The sequence below is a fragment of the Heteronotia binoei genome, chromosome 4 (assembly GCF_032191835.1).
Source record: "Heteronotia binoei isolate CCM8104 ecotype False Entrance Well chromosome 4, APGP_CSIRO_Hbin_v1, whole genome shotgun sequence".
Taxonomy (NCBI): domain Eukaryota; kingdom Metazoa; phylum Chordata; class Lepidosauria; order Squamata; family Gekkonidae; genus Heteronotia; species Heteronotia binoei.
The window spans coordinates 129847672-129865427 of record NC_083226.1 but is presented as its reverse complement, the minus strand read 5'-3'; the positions used below and the strand labels follow the sequence as shown (position 1 = coordinate 129865427).

At 47.5% G+C, this 17756-nt stretch overlaps 1 protein-coding gene across 1 annotated transcript in view; it reads left to right on the top strand.

Moving 5' to 3' along the window:
* VCAN (versican) overlaps positions 1-17756 on the top strand; it is a 237927-nt gene that overhangs the window by 204124 nt on the left and 16047 nt on the right. The gene's annotated exons all lie outside the window — the stretch shown is intronic.

The window sequence follows — 17756 nt, the reverse complement described above, 5'->3', positions numbered from 1 at the left end:
GTGCGGCCTAGAACTTAGATAGATAAATGAATAATAAAACAAGTAACTGCAGGAAACCTCACAGGAATATTAGACTGCTTAATAAATGCTGTCCTGTAGCCTCACTTACTTTGCTCCTGCAATGGTGGCAGCAAAAGCAGTGTGTTTCAGGAAAAGGAGTGGTTGTTGTTAAAAAGCAGCTGTCAGGGGTATGTAAGTAACAGCAAGAGAGAAAGAAAGAGTACGAGAGAGAGACTGACTGAAAGCATGGCATCAGGAAGGGAGCATTTAACACTTCCTCAGTATACCATTTTCTCTGTTTAAACTGCCCTCCTGCCCAGATTGCCTTCAGCCATGGTAAAGACAAAGACAGGCACCCTCTCTTTGCCTGTCTTTTTTCCTTACCAAGGTTCAAAATAACCCAGGGAAGGAAGGATGGCTGGTCTTCACTGAAGAAACAGATTGGGGGGAAAATTATTCTCCCATTCCAAGCATTGCAGCCCTATGTTCTGATATCTGACCACAGGTCCCTGACATCACATGCTCTGTGCTGTCCCATTTCTTCTTTAAAGCAGTGTGAAAAATCAGGGTTCAAGCCCCACAAGCCCAGGTTGCTTTAGGGTTGCCGGATCCAATTCAGAAAATATCTGGGAACTTTGGGGGTGGAGCCAGGAACAAGGTTGTGACAAGCACGATTGAACTCTGACGTGAGTTCTGGCCATCACATTTAAAGGAATCACACTCCTTTTAAATACCTTCCCTTCACTGGAAATAATAGAGGATAGGGGCACCTTCTTTTGGGGCTTATAGAATTGGATCCCCAGGCCCAATCTTTTTGAAACTTGGGAAGTTTGAGAAGACGCTGAAAATTTGGTACCTCTACCTCAAAAAACAGACCCCTCAGAACCCCAGATACTCACAGATTGATTCTCCATTATACCCTAGGGTATAATGGGGTGCCCAGTGGACATTCAAACCTCCCTCCCCCACTTTCTGATAACCCTCCGAACCAGGCAATCCCCTGCCCCCAACTGGGGATTGCAGCAAGTAAAGAAGAAACACAGTTAAAAATTGAGCAAAAACCAAACAAAGAAACTATGTGGCACAATACAATATAGTCAAGTCTCATAAATGTATCACAACAAATAATTGTCCAAAAATCTCTTGAGTGTGTTCAACAGGCGCTAATCTTCCGCTTCTCAATTAAGAAAACAGTCAAACGGCGAGTCCACAATCCAAAGGGGGACCAGTTTTGATGTTACACATCTTCATCAGCCAAGGGCTTCTTCGTAGCTCTTTCGACAATATGTAGCTGTTTCCTATTAATACAGCATAAGGCTAAGCAGTTTCCTAACAAACAATTCATAATACCAAACAAGAAAATAACTATCACACCTACTCACCACCAATTTCAATTATCACTTTTTTACAATAGGATATTTATATAGCCGGAACACCAGTCCAACAGTTTTTCTGACCGTTTTCTCTGCGATTTCTCTGGCTGGTATAGTTCCTCCTAATCTGATGATTTGACAACCTACTACTTAATAGTATTCCACCAAGCTGTTGCAGCTCTCATTGCTAGATCTACATTAAAGGGGCATACTCAGTACATTTTGGCAATCGTACTTTCTCAGGTTTCATTTCCTTAAGTTCTTCTGGACATTTTCTCATTCTGAACTCTTTTCTTTTCTAATTGATTAGAACCATGTAAACAAACAAGAAAAACCATATACACTTGCCATGAGCAAATACAACCCTTCAGCTCTCATTCTGAGGAGTTTAAAAACCTTGGGAAATTGAATTTCAAGTAATTCAATTAAATTTGAGAGTGCCAACTTTGATACCAGCAAACCCAAACCATGTAAATAGAAAAAGCGGGTATTGTTTTTGGCACATTTTCCATTGAACTTGGACTCTTACCCTTCTGCTATTCAAGACCCTTGCAAGCAGGCAGAGCTGTAAAGGAGTCAGCTGGCGTGTTCATGTTATGGATTAAGCATAAGCACTTACAGCTACTCAGGATTGTGCCTTGGGCCTCTTTCTCACAGGGAGGGGGGAGGTTTTCATATCCTTTGGAAAATGCTGCTGATAATTAGTACTTTGTACGGCAGTGAGCTCACTCCCATTACCCAAGCTTATTAAAGGAACAGGCTAGTCTCTGCAGCCAGATTGTACCTCTCATTCCTAGTTTGCTGGCAGCAAGGAAATAGGAACGTTACTGCTTTAAAACTATCCAGAGACCTTAAACTCATTTTATTTCCTTCCACACAGGAACATTTCATGTCTTTGTAAGACTGGACTTCAAGTTGCTAGTGAGAGGATGCAATGTGTGTGGGGGGAGGGGAATTCATTATGACAAAACCAATGCTTGCTTGCTTGTCTTTTTGTCTGTCTTTCAAATTTTACCTGACACAAATCAATGCCTGGGCCCCATTCAGAGGGAGAGGGGGAGGAAAGGGTCCCTCCAAAGAGGGAAAGTTGCCTGTGAGAGTTAAATAAAACAAACAAACTTCCTTGAGAGTGCTGTAGGCAGAAAGCAGACAAAAAGCCTGTTGTGCCAGAATCCCTTGAGATCCTTGAATAAAGGATTTTAAAACTTAGCAAATATTTTGGTTTTCACTTGGTATGGCTTCTATTTAAGATGCCCATTTGACCTGCTCTGAGGAGGGAGAAAACCTCTTGCTATAATTACTTAAAATATATCATTTAATGACCAAATCATGTTCCCAGCTGAAACTCGTAAGAAGGCCTCTCACACAAGGCTTTCTGTTGTATTTTTGGTTAGTTAAACGAGGTAGCCCATTACCTCCAAATGGCTTTGGCCTGGAACGCATACATTTTAAAAAAAAACCTAGTAACAGTTGGAAAAAATGACAAAATGGGAGTATTTTTGTCCTGCTTAACATGTCAGTGTGGGCAGACATTGCTCTCTTGTTTTTATTAATCTGTACACAAAGAACGGCTGTTTTGTGAAGCCATTTTTAGTGAAATGCTCAAGTTACATGTGTTCTTCCAGCAGATTACTTAAAACATACTCATCTGCTGAAAACTCTTTGAATTCAGTTCCCAGAGTTTTATCATAGGTTCTCAACATTTATCTATGGGCCACTTTGTAAGCACATTTTAATAATCATTTGCAATTCATTTGAGAGCCAGTTTAGTGTAACGATTGAGTGTGCGGACTCTTATCTGGGAGAACTGGGTTTGATTCCCCACTCCTCCACTTGCAACTGGTGGAATGGCCTTGGGTTAGCCATAGCTATCCAGGAGTTGTCCTTGAAAGGGCAGCTGCTGTGAGAGCCCTCTCAGCCCCACCCACCTCACAGGGTGTCTGCTGTGGGGGAGGAGATTGTAAGCCACTCTGAGTCTCTGATTCAGCGAGAAGGACAGGGTATAAATCTACAGTCTTCTTCTTCTGTAATGCTTTCAAATACACTATTCAAAATGCTTCCCATGTATTATCTCAGTAATTTGTATGACAACTCTGTAAGATAAGTCCAAATAATGGGTTGTCTAAGGCAAGGGTGTCAAACTCATTTATTATGAGGGCCGGATTTGACATAAATGAGACCTTGTTGGGCCGGACCATGTGTGTCACGAAGTGTAATGTCAGGTAGCGGACATATAAACTGTATAAAGGGGGTGCAGACAAACACAATTTTTTTTTACTTAAAACATTAGCACTCTTGCAATATTTTGTTTTATAGTCTGATAAATGTCATCTCTTGCTATGAATTATTGCATCAAAAACTTCAGACAATGTCTGTGCTGTACCAATCTTGCATATGCTGTTCAAGTGTTGTTCAAGTGTGCACATCTGTAAGCTGCAAACCTACTTTTGATTTATAAATATTCATTTCAAAGATCTCCTAGTCAATTTTTTGAGCCTCAAACCCAGAGGAAAACATGAAGCAGCTGGGCATTGTGAGCTTTTGAGCATAAGTTGCTTCATGTGCTGGTCAAGATTATGTGAAGGCACCATGGCACAGACTGAGGGCTATGTGCTTGTCTACAAAACTATAGTCTTCCCCAGAAAAATAACAACTCCTATGTGGCAGTGCAAGAACAGAAGAATTGCAGATTTATACCCCGTCCTTCTCTCTGAATCAGAGACTCAGAGCAGTTTACAATCTCCGTTATCTTCTCCCCCTGCAACAGACACCCTGTGAGGTGGGTAGGGCTGAGAGGGCTCTCACAGCAGCTGCCCTTTCAAGGACAACCTCTGCCAGAGCTATGGCTGACCCAAGGCCATTCCAGCAGGTGCAAATGGAGGAGTGGGGAATCAAACCTGGTTCTCCCAGATAAGAATCTACACACTTAACCACTACACCAAACAGAGAGACAGCCATGTACAGTGGTCAGTATCAGCCTACTATCTGGGAAGTCTTTCAAGATCACCAATCAAAGGAAAATGTGAAAGAAAAATCATGGGACATTTGTTAAGTAAACCTGGGCTGGACACACTCAGCCTAACCCTGGCTTGTTGTTATTGCTCTTTTAAACTGTTCACATGCTTTCCTATTGAGAAAGACTGGAAGGCATGAATATAGGAAAAAGAGGAGGGGAAACCAGTTGTACCCATAGCAAGCCCAACCAAACTCTCTCTCTCTGTAGCAAGGCAAAAAGCTCATACCTTCAATGAAACGTTGCTAGTCCTAAAAGTGCTTTCTTTGTATTTCTCCTGATGGTGGGGACTGGGCAAAGGAAGCTCTGGCTCTTTCCTTTCTTCCCCCGGGGCACAAGGAGAGGGAGAAGCCTCAGCCAGGAAGGAAGAGAGGCTTGGCTCAGTAGCTCTGCAGGGTGATTAATTGAGTCTGGCAAACTTAATCACCCAGCAGAGCTATAGAGCAAGGCTGTTTCATTGGCTAAGGCTCCTCCTCTCTCCTCCTCCCTTTGGGAAAAGGAAGGCGGAGAGAGAAGGAGCTAAGAAAGGCTAATTTGCTGGCCGATTGACTGCTGGGGAGAAACACAAAATGGCGACCGAACACAGCAGGCAAGATAAAATGAAGCAGACAACAGCCAGTTGCTGGAGGGCCTGATTGGAGCCCTCTGCGGGCCGCATGCGGCTCGCGGGCTGCATGTTTGACACCCCTGATCTAAGGCCTCAAAGGAGCTGTGAGACAGAGACAGACAAATTATAACATTTTTTTTTTTAAAATCTCAGTAGTCCCAGAATTAGATTTGATGTACTTCTGCCTGGACCTAGATATTCAGCATGGATTAGAAGTGGTGTTCTGTCTTGTGCTGGTTCCTGGATCTGTGCTTGCCACACTGCAGAAGAAAATAAGTTTGTCTGCATAGTTTGCAGGAAAAAGTCAGTTGGGAACTGACTTTCTCCTGCCCAGTGTTTTGCTTCTTCACGTTGTTTCTTCTCCCCCCCCCCCCACTGCCCCCAGCCCTAAACTTACTCCCACTGCCTAGTGGCTTTTTGGCAGCAGCCAGGCTACTGGCCCTGCATCTGTTTCCAAGGACCTATTTTGGCACCTAGTGCGGGGTCAAATGCAAGGGAGAAAGCAGCACTTTCATACCATCCTTGTAAGCTTTCAGAGGCATCTGGTTGCCTCCTGCCGGAAACACAGTTCTGAACTGAGTGGAGCTATGGCTGGTCTGGTAAAACTGATCTTATATATGCAAATTATGGACTAGCAAAGTGTAGAAATATATGAGAGAAGGGAGTTCATTGCCAAGAATGATTTAGGAATAAAAAGCAGGCTAGATCATTAATTTGTATCCAGGATAGTGCCATTTTAGACCTGTGTCTATCTTTCATTATGCTAAAAACCTGATGCGGAAATTGGTGAGTGTGAAGTGGCAACTCAATATCAGGGTTCCTGGATGACACTCAAAAATGTGCCATCCAGGGTTCTGAAGCTGCTCTGTCTTCTAGTCTGATTATGGGACACAGGCAGCTTTGGTGGGTGATATTTATCTGATTGATGGGGTAGTAAGGGTTCTGACAGAGCAACAGACATTTCATGTGGCATCTATTGTTTCTGCTGTTTCTAGGTTACAGAAGTCCAAAGTTGTGCACTTTCATACTGCTACTACAGTACACCCTCTTCAAAATTAGCCCTATGTATGTTGTAAACACATCTCTCTTTTTTCCAGCTTCAGCCACACAGGGAGTAACAGGTTCAAAGGACTTTCTTTCATGATTTTTGTTTCTCTGTTGCAGAAGCCCACAACTGCACTGTTCCCTACCATGTGAAGACATGGAGCCCCTTTGCATGCTGAAAAACTTATGGATTGAGCTCACTGACTTCCATTAATTTGACACATTTTAAATTTGAACACATTGATGCATTTATCCCAGGATATGTAATTCTTGAGTTTGTAAAAGTGTGAGCCTTTGAAACTTTTTTTTTAAAAAAAGCTTCTTCCATGGTCTCCGCAGAACTGGGCAAAGGGTGAGGAGCATTCTCTCTTTAATCCTTGGTCTCTGTTCTTTGAAGTATCATGGAATTTGATGGAGGATTATCAGAGCAAAACCTTGGATTAAAGATAAATCCAAATCAGGACTGAGCAGGAGGAATCCCTTATTCCTACTGATAACGTTCAACACTATATTTCTTTGATAAGACATCTGGGAGCTGCTGTCCCTGTCTGCAGCCACCCCCTTGAGGCAACGGTTGGACAGATGCAGATAAAAAGATCCAGATGAGATTTTGGAGGCACTAGATGGAAGCACTCATCCTTAGGACAAATTTGTCCATCAGGAAAAGTTTAGATCCAGCATGAGATCCTGGATTTGGCTTTTTAAATAAACATATAATAGCTATTACTTAGGAGATTGTTTTATCAGTCTCCTTTATCAAGCTCTACCTTTTCCTATTACAGGAATCCTCCACACTGTTGGGTTATTTCTATTCTATCTATTACAGCATGTTTTGCATGAATATTGGGGGCACATTCATTCTGCATTATGTTAGTTGCAATGCTTTTCTATGTCTTTCTTAACCCAAATAAAGGTTTTGAATTTAAAATGTAAAGCTCTTCACAGACGGGGACCTACATGCACCAGAGATTTTCTTCACATTCGCCCTCACATCAGTTACTTTTTTCTGGTCAGACCGTGTGTTATAAAGTAAGGACACTAGAGACAGAGTCTTTGCAGCACCTGCCCCTGAGACTCTGGATTGTTGTTCCCTGAGAGTGAGAGTTATAAGGCTTCCCTTTTCCAATTGGCATTTGGAGTAACAAGTTTGAAGGAAGAGTTGGCTGAAACAAAGTTGGATACTGTGTTTTATCTAGTTTGGCCTACTGAACTAGTTGCAGTTAATCATTTTCTCTTTGATTGTTTTGTTTTTATAGTTATGGCAAGGTGCAAGCTTTTTAGAGCATACGAAAGAGTGACATGTGTTTTATATATACAGATAGGAAGACAGATGATGGATGGTTTGCCAGGCCTCCTGCTATAGTAAGAGACCTCCCAGCATTCCAATGCTGAGGCATTGACAGGAGGAAATATGGGGGCTTATGTAAATGGGGCATGAGCTGGTGTCACTCTGGTGTGCTGATGCCATTTTTGGTTAAAAAAAACCCCAACAGAAGTGACATAGTGACTGCTGTGGAAGTTACAAAAGCTCTGTAGTAAAAGCACTTCTGGAAGTGATGTCAGTACACTTCAATTTCTCCCTGGGGTTGCCAGATGCAATGCTATTGAATTAATGGTGTTGTTTCATTCCTTGTCATTTTTTGATCCTGTGAATGAGCACAGAGTTCTATAATGAAACTTCCTTGAATAATCACCACAGCTCTAAATAGCAGTATACCATAAACATGTATTTTATTGCTCTGAAAAGTTCTTCCTTATTTTCCTGTATTTACCTTTTTCTCTCTTTTTCTCCCCCACCACTTCCCTGCCCTACACATACACACTAAAAGATACTGTACTGTTCATATGAATCTCATTGAAAGCAATGGAAGCTTTGGTTGATTTCTGTGGCATTTGTACTAGGCACTAAAAAAATCACATCTTTCCAGTGTATTAAGGCTTCTTCCTACTCCTCATTTAATGAAGGACATTGATTGTCTGGTTCAGTAATGATTACACAGTGCCATCTACTGGAGAGTATTTGCACTGCGGGATAGACGTTTGTTTTGCAACTGAGCCATCTGTAATCTATATCTCAGGGAGAAAAATAACTTCAAATGCTTAAATGATTAATTTCCAATAACAAAAATATGAAGTCAGGATTTATTTTCTGATACAGCAGTTATTACAGTTGTCAAATGCAATCACCACCGAACAGATAATAAAACATGTCTTAGAAAATATAGGTGCTAAGATTGACATTTGCTACAAACCTATCAGAAAAAACAAAGCTCTACTAAATTTTATTAGGGCTTTCCATGTGGAGGATTTCTCAGGTATCCGATCCAGTGTAAGCCTGGAAGCCATCTCCTCCCTAATCAACAAGCAGGCTGAGGCTAATGAGATCTGTGCAGAAGGTCTGAATAACATACCTCTGTTTGTAGATGCCATTTCTCTCACTTCCTGCTAGCCATTAAAGTGCAGGGAGCTGCTTTCTGAATGAAGCTGTTGCTGTGCTGTGATCTTTGACAGTTTGGCAAATTTACACATATTGATGCACGTAAGTCTGCACAAGTTAATGCAACTCCCTTTCCCACTATTTTTAGCTTCTTGGGGAGTACTCTGCAGCTATTGTTTGTTGCACTTCTTCACCTCTTCCATGGCCCACACCACATCATTCATAATGGGGGCAGGATGAGGGATGGGAGAATACCTATCTTTATATTCTGTGTTGCTTCTTTTCTTCCTGGATTCAGAGTCACTGAGTGAAGTTTGCACCAGTTTTTCCAGCTTTTTTGCAACCAGCCAGCCATTTGTGCACAGCCAGGATGGATTGAAGTCTTCTTTGAGACTGATGAATATCTTGTATTTTAGGGTACATGCAATATTTTAAGTGTGCATCTAAAACGAAAGCTATATGAATTGAACAACTGCTGGGCAGCAGGTCTCTATCTAGAGTACACTCAGTTGAAAATCTGAGTTTGCTGCCACACACGTAAAAAGGTGCTTAAGAATATTTGTAATGCAGTGAGGCACCAACCCTAAATCAGACTTTTCCCTGCAGCCACTGTGGCCGGACCTGCCTGTCCCGCATTGGTCTTGTCAGCCACCAGCGAGCCTGCAGCAGACGTGGACTATTGCACCCTTCTTAAATCTTCGTTCGCGAAGCCAAGCCGAGAGAATTCAGTGAGGATTAGAGAACAACAGGCAAGAAAGGAGAATATTAAAAGATGCTGCGCAAGAAAAACTGAGCAAGAACAAAATGTAAAAACTAACTGGAGTGGGTGCAAAAAGATCTAGTGCTAGTGTAGAAAGAAAAAGAAATGAGATGCTAAGAAGTGCAGAGTAAAAGGGAGATATAACAAGGAAATCTGGTGCAGCAGAGAGTGTGGCACCTGTATTGAGCCAAAAAAGAGAAGAAGGAATGTGCTATAGGTGCAGAGAGAAAAGTGGGTTAACAGAAGCCCTTGCCATACAGTAGATCTGTATACAGAGAAATGCATATAGAGGAGGAGATAGAGCATATAGAGGAGATGTTTCGACTTCAGTGCTACCCATGGACATCATGCAGGTACAGATAAGCCTCTGCCCAAACAGTTATGAATGTGAGTAGGTGCAACAAGACTAGTGCCTTCTGTTCCACATGGATTAAGGTCAGCACATGCTCAGCCCCATCCTCAGACCCCAGCAACATGCCTCTGTGGCCCCAGCACCATGAGCTAGTCTCTTGTTGCTGTTCTGCAGAGGGGGAATAAGTGCTATAGATACCTCTTGACAAGGAAAAGCAGCCATTTAATTACTCTCCAGGTGGCTGGTAGGCATACAAGCTCTACAGATGTTGGTTCACATCCCTTCCTATAGCCAAGTTCCTGGTTGCCAGGTGGGCATGTGAAAGGACACATAGCTAGTCTAGTCATAGCATTATTCATTTTATTTACAAAACTTTTATTCTACTTTTCTGCCTTTACAAGGGCTACCAAGGAAGTTAACAATTTAAACATAGAAGGTAAAATTGCATTATAAAACCATTAAAATCAACCCCCCTACCAAATAATTTTAAGAAGTGTTAAAAAAAAAAAACATTTAAAAATGCACTAAAAAAGGTAGTCCCCTGTGCAAGCACCAGTCGTTTCCGACTCGGGTGACATTGCATCACAACGTTTTCACAGCAGACTTTCTATGGAGTGGTTTGCCATTGCCTTCCCCAGTCATTTATTTATTTATTTTATTTATTTGGGATTTATATCCCGCCCTTCCCACAAGTGGCTCAGGGCGGCTACACTTTCCCCCCAGCAAGCTAGGTACTCATTTTACCAAACTTGGAAGGATGGAAGGCTGAGTCAACCTTGAGCTGGCTACTTGAACCCAGCTTCCGCCAGGATCAAACTCAGGTAATGAGCAGAGCTTGGACTGCAGTACTGCAGCTTACCACTCTGCACCATGAATGGTAAAGCTGCAGTACTGCAGTCCAAAGCTCTGCTCACTACCTGAGTTCGATCCCAGCGGAAGCTGGGTTTAGGTAGCCGGCTCCAAGTTGACTCAGCCTTCCATCCTTCCGAGGTCGGTAAAATGAGTACCCAGCTTGCTAGGGAGAAAGTGTAGATGACTGGGGAAGGCAATGGCAAACCACCTTGTAAAAAGTCTGCTGTGAAAACGTGAAAGCAATGTAACCCCAGAGTTGGAAACGACTGGTGTTTGCCCAGGGGACTACCTTTACCTTTAAAAATACATACAAAACATAAAAACACTAGAAGGCAGGATCACTGAGGAAATGGGGGGGAAAAACCATTCTATTGATAGAAGACGGCAACAGAAGGTGGCAGATGAATCTCCTTGGCAAGAGAGTTCAAAAACTTTGGTGCCATGACCAAGAAGGCCCTCTCCTGGGTTGCTACTGGACTGATCTCAGATGTGGGGGCACCCAAACTAGGCCCTGCAAAAATGACATGTTATGGTTGGGAGGTTCATAAAGGATTAGGTGATCCTTCAGGCATATTGGTCCCAAACCATATGGGGCTTTGAATGTAAAGACTGGCACCTTGTATTGTGTCCAGAAACAAATTGGAAGCCAGTGTAGATAGACCAAGGTTGGAGTTAAATGGTTTCTATGCCCCACTCCAGTTGACATCCTGGCTGCAGCATTCTGTACCAATTGAAGCTTCTAAAGCTTTTCAAGGGCAGCTCCCTTTAGAGCACATTGCAGCAATTTAATTTAGAGGTAACCAGAACATATACCACAGTATCACATGGGAAACACATTAAGACTGACTTAATGTGTTTCCTGTGAGATGGACAATGATGTGGGAGAGGTCTGAAATGGTTTTCTTGAAGTAAAATAATGATTTGGGCAAAGCTTTGATTGCTTTGTCTGGGACAAACTATGGTAGCTAATGGTAAACTTGATGGCCCATTCATTGCATTGGATGGGAAAGCTGTTGGTGTTAAGTGTAGCTACAGAAAGGTACATGTGGGATGGGGAGATGGGGTTATGACATTGATGAGATTGTCCATTTGTATGGGGAAGCCTGTTGTTTTGGAAGTGTAACGTACTCGAAGCGGAGACGAGAGTAGGGCAACATGGTTTATTAGGAGCACGTTGCAAGAAGGGGGAACACGCGGGCCGGGTCCCACTTATATACAATCCCCGGTACAACCTACAGGGTTGGTCAGGCCAATCCTGACCCGTTGAACTTCCTGCCACAGCTGTTGATAGGCGGGGAGATTCGCGCCCTGCGCTGGGGCTTCCGGGACGGCCCGGTTGCCCCTGCGCCCGGTCGCATATTATTTACTGATACACTACACCCCTCCCCCCCTGGTTAATGAACATAGTCTTGCAGATATGCGGGGGGTCGGCGCTCTCGGGTGGACCGTCTGGGGAGGTCCTGCGGGGGAGGCGCCGCCACCGCATCTGATGCCGTGGGGGACCCTGGTGCGGACGGTGGCGGCCGGACTGGTTCTTCGGCACCTTTGGGCTCTGGCGGTTCCGGTGCTGCCTGGGCCGGTGTTAGGGGTGATAGGGCCGCGTCCTCCGGTCGGTCCCCGATGAGCTCCTCTCCGGCTCTTGCCTCTTCTGTGTCTGCCAGTTCCTCTGGTAGCGTGCGGCGCCTCAATTGGTCTATGTGCCGCCGTAGTACCTGGCCCCCCTCCGTAGATATGTCGTAATGGCGGGACTCGTAGCACTCGGCCCGCCACCCAATTGGGCCCCCTTGCGTAGTTCCGGGCGTAGACCGGGTCGCCCGCAAAGAAACCCCTGACTGCGTCCCGGATCTCGGGGCTCTCGCGGGTGTCTGACGCCCGGTCAGGGTGTAGTCTGTCCAGCCGAGTTATGAGCTTTCGCCCCATGAGGAGCTCGGCCGGGCTAACCCCTGTGACCGGGTTGGGGGTGATCCTATTGTCGAATAGGAATGCCGCTAATCGGTGGTCCCAGTCTCCCTGTACAATACGGCCCAGGGCTTCCTTGGTGGTGCGGACCATCCGCTCTGCCTGGCCGTTGGTGGCTGGGTGGAAGGGGGCCGCCCTTATGTGCCTAATAAGGTATCGCTGGAGGAACGCCTGGAAGTCTGCGGACGTGAAAGCGGTCCCATTGTCCGAGACTATGGTGTCCGGGATACCGTGTGTGCTTAAGACCCTGCGTAATGCTCGGATTGCGGCTGCGGACGAGGTGGACCCTACGGGGATGACCTCGAGCCATTTGGTGTAGGCGTCCACAATTATCATGAAGATCTGCCCCTGGAATGGCCCCGCGAAGTCGAGGTGGAGTCTCGACCATGGTTTCTTGGTGGACTCCCACCTAGTGGCGGGGGCGCTGGGAGGCTCGGGCCGCGACTCTTGGCACGTCTGGCACCTGCGGACCCAACTCTCTATTTCCCCGTCCATTCCCGGCCACCAGACGTAGCTTCTGGCCAGGGCCTTCATACGAACTATGCCGGGGTGGGTCTCATGGAGGGATTCTAGAATACGCCTTTGCAGCGGGGGCGGGATCACCACCCTACTTCCCCATAGTAGGCACCCCTTGTGGGCCGCTAGTTCCTCCCTCCTGACCTTATAGGGTTTGAAATCTTCCCCCATGTTCCCCTCTGGCCACCCCCTCACCACCCAGTCGAGCACCCGTGCAAGTGTCTTATGTTTCTGGGTGGCCTTGGCGACCTCCGCTGCATGAAGGGGCGGCTCTGGGAGGCTTTCCATCAGCATGACCTGGTGTGCGGGGGCGGGGTCTGGACCCATTTCCGGAAGCGGCAAGCGGCTGAGCGCGTCTGCGTGACCCATAGCCTTGCTGGCCCGGTGTACCAGTGCGTAAGTGTAGGAGTTGAGGAATTGATTCCACCTCAACACGCGCTGTGACAGGATTTGGGGGGTTTGTCGATCTGGGGCCAGCAGACCTAAGAGGGGCTTGTGGTCCGTGGCTATGGTGAACCTCCGCCCGTACAGATACTCATGGAACTTGCGGACCCTCGCCACAATCGCCAGAGCCTCCTTATCTATCTGCGCGTAATTGCGCTCTGCCGGTGTCAGTGTGCGGGAGTAGTACGCCACCGGCACCTCCCTCCCGTCCGGGAGTTGGTGCCCCAGGACTGCTCCCACCCCATACGGCGACGCATCGCAAGCCAAGATGACGGGCAGGCCCTCGTCAAAATGGTGGAGCACCGCATTGGACACCAGCACGTCCTTGACCGCCTGAAACGCGGCGGCTTGTCGTTTGCCCCAAACCCAAGGGGCTTTTTTATCCAGTAGGCGGTGAAGGGGCTCTGCTAGGGCTGCCTTGTGGGGGAGGAATGAGTGATAAAAGTTAAGGACCCCCAAGAAGCTTTGTAGCTCCGCTTTGCAGGTGGGGGCCGGAGCTTGCACGATGGCCCGTGTCTTTTCTTCCGTGGGGTGGATTCCCGCTGCGTCCACGGCGAACCCCAGGAACTCCACCCGCGGAACCCCCAGCAGGCACTTCTCCCTCTTGACCTTCAGCCCCGCAGCCTGGAACCGGCGGAGCACCTCTCTTAGGCGGTTGCCGAATTCTTCGTGGTCCGGGGCGGCGACTAAAACGTCATCAAAGAACGGCTGGACTCCGGGGATCCCTTTAAGGAGAGCGTCCATTATACTCTGGAAGATCCCCGGAGCGACGCTTACCCCGAACTGTAGCCTCCTCACCCGGAAGGCCCCCCTGTGCGTGACTATCGTCTGGGCCTCGGCCGTCTTATTGTCTACCGGGAGCTGTTGGTAGGCCTGGGCCAGATCCAGCTTCCCGAAGATTTTAGACCCCGCGAGGGCAGCCAGGACGTGGCTCACCACCGGCACTGGGTAGGGGTTATCCTGCAGTGCCCGGTTTATCGTGCATTTGTAGTCTGCACAGATCCGCACCTCCCCGTTTGGCTTTAGTGGGGTTACGATGGGGGTCTCCCAGGGGGCGTAGTCCACTGGCTCCAGGACTCCCTGGGCTGTGAGGCGGTCTAGTTCGGCCTCAATTTTGGGCTTTAAGGCGAACGGAACCCTCCGTGCCTTGAGCCGAATCGGCCTGACCGTGGGGTCTAGGGGCAGGGAGATGGCCGGGCCCTTGTAGCTTCCCAGGGACCCGTCGAATACTTCGGGGAACTCTTTGCAAATCTCCCCGAACCCGCTGGGCGTTAAGGTTTGCCCCACCCCCTCCACGCGTATCCCCAAGGGTTTGAACCAATCCAGCCCCAGCAGGGTGGCAAGTTGGCGCTTTACCACCAGGATGTCCAGCGGCCCGTAGAAGGACCCCCTCTCGACTTGCACCCGCGCCCACCCCGCAATTTGCACCGGGTTCTTCTGAAAGTCCCGGAGTATGAAGTTCGCCGGCCGTAGTTGCAGCCGCTGCCGGGGGCACAGTTCCCTCAGGGTCTCCTCCGCTATGAGGGAAATGGAGGAACCTGAGTCCACCTCCATTTGGCAGGGGTTCCCTTCGATGAGGACTGCCACTTTAATTTTATCGGGGGTGGCGTGGGGCAAGTTCAGTACCTGTAGGGACGTGGAGTCTGCTGAGTGGGACTCCGCTGACTCGTGGTGCGTGGTCGGCCTCCGGCGGTTGAGCTTGGCCCGGCAAGCCCTGGCGATGTGGCCGGTCTTCCCGCAGCTCCGGCAGTCCCAGGTCCGGTACTGGCAATCTCTCCGATCGTGGGAGTCGCCGCAGCTGGCGCACTTGGTGGCCGGAACCCTCTCCGACGCTGGTGGTCGATCGGCCGCTCGAGGGCGTTGGGCCGCTCTGTTGGGTGGGCCGGCGGGGCGACGCAGTTGGTAGGCTTCTCTCTCCTCCATGCGGTCGTGGTCCAGCTCCTCGTGGTGGACGGCGTCGGACCGGGTCTTGGGAAAAGTCCTGGAGGTCCTCTCGAACGCCACCGCTTCGCTGAAGGCGCTCTGGAGGGTGAGCTCTTCTTTTGCGAAGAGCTTCTGTTGGAGCCTCTCGTCGCGGAGGCCCCACGTAAATCTGTCGGCCAGCGTGTCTTCCAGCTGGGGGAAGTTGCAGTTCCCGGCGATCTTGCGGAGGGCCGCCAGATAGTCGGCGGCCGATTCTCCTGCCGCCTGGTCCCTCCTGTGGAACAGGAATCTGCGAGCCACCCGGGAGGGCTGCGGCAAGAAGTGGCCCGTGAGGAGTCTGATGATCTCCTCGTAGGATTTCTCCGCCAGGCGGGCGGGCGCCGAGAGACCCTTTGCGATCTCGAACGTGGCAGGCCCGCATACGCTCAGGAGAACATCCCTCTTTGCTCCGGCGTCGGTGACCTTGTTGGCCCGGAGGTAGAACTCGACCCGTTCCGAGTAGGACTCCCAGCCCTCTGGATTTGCAGGGTCGAAGGCCTCGAGGTAGCCGGTGATTCCGCCCTGGTTGGCCATGGTGGCGGCGGCGGTCGCGACCGGTCGTTCGTTGCCCACGATCTCCGTCGTAGCCGATAAGGCTAGAATCCCATCCTCGTCGCCAGTGTAACGTACTCGAAGCGGAGACGAGAGTAGGGCAACATGGTTTATTAGGAGCACGTTGCAAGAAGGGGGAACACGCGGGCCGGGTCCCACTTATATACAATCCCCGGTACAACCTACAGGGTTGGTCAGGCCAATCCTGACCCGTTGAACTTCCCGCCACAGCTGTTGATAGGCGGGGAGATTCGCGCCCTGCGCTGGGGCTTCCGGGACGGCCCGGTTGCCCCTGCGCCCGGTCGCATATTATTTACTGATACACTACAGGAAGCCTGTTTTCTTTGGAAGTCTGTTGTCTTGCACTTATGATGGAGAGGAGGTCACAGGAGGGTCAAACACCTTGACATTATACCTTCCAGAATTGCTGCCCAGACATGTCTGTGAGGCCTGCTAGTTTGGCATCCATTTTGTGTACATTTTGATCAAACTGCCTGCCATGCAAGATCTTTGAGGCTATTAAATAAAGGATGCTTGTAGGCAAACTACCCCTCAGTGAGGAAGAAGTGTTCATGCACATGAAAGCTCATACCTTGAATAACATTTTGTTGGTCTTAAAGGTGTCACTGGACTGTTCTACAGTTTTAAGCCAGTCATTGATAAACTCTAGTCATCAATTGTTTTTCTACTGATAAATTTACTCTCTTACTACTCTATTCTTTCTTTGGCTTTATGATAGGCTTGTTTTAGGGTATCTGTTTTTAAACTGATGAAGTTATTTGGGGACAATTTAGGGAAGGAGAATGAATCTCCCCCCCTCTCTGTTATCTCTAATGAGGAATTTAAAGTTACCAAAACCAAGGTGACCCATACATCAATGTTTGGACTTCTTTATAGTAAATACTTTCTTGATATTTGCTGTAGAGAAGAAGAAGATGATATTGGATTTATGTCCCGCCCTCCACTCCGAAGAGTCTCAGAGCGGCTCACAATCTCCTTTACCTTCCTCCCCCACAACAGACGCCCTGTGAGGTGGGTGGGGCTGGAGAGGGCTCTCACAGCAGCTGCCCTTTCAAGGACAACCTCTGCCAGAGCCATGGCTGACCCAAGGCCATTCCAGCAGGTGCAGGTGGAGGAATGGGGAATCAAACCCGGTTCTCCCAGATAAGAGTCCGCACACTTAACCACTACACCAAACTGGCTCTCCACCAGAGGGAGATTGTGAGCTTTTCACACATTGATGACTGATCAAGTAATATTCTTTTACATTAGTGGTTGATATAGTTGAGGTTCTCTCCACATTCTGCTTGGTTGACTGGAATATAAACCAGAATTCCAGCAGCATGTTAAAGACTAATAGCATTTATTTCTGCATGAGCTTATGAAGTCAGAGCTCACTTCTTCAGATGCTGTGAAAAGAAAATCATTATACCAGAGGGAATGATAGGGAATTTTTATAGGGAAAATTACAGAAGGAGGCACTAAAGAAGGAGTTGAGACAGAGAGGGGCTTGATGTGAATCTTGTCATAAATATTTTAGTGTGTGTAAAGTACTGGAACAGATTTGGATATAACACATAATAGATGATGGTACCTATAAACAATGCAATTAGGTGGAATAAATACAACTAATCAGGAAATAGCAGTTTGAGGCTTAAGGAAATTTAAAGTGCCACTGGACTCAAACTTTGCTCTGTTACTTCAGACTAACACAGCTACCCACCTGAATTTAACTGGAATTGTAATTCTACACCAGGGGGGACAAACTGTTGCTTGGGACCCACATGTGGCTCTTTCACACATATTGTGTGGCTCTTGAAGCCACCTCCCTCCCTCCAATCGGCCAGCTTGGAGAAGGCATTTGTCTCTTTAAATCACTTTTCTA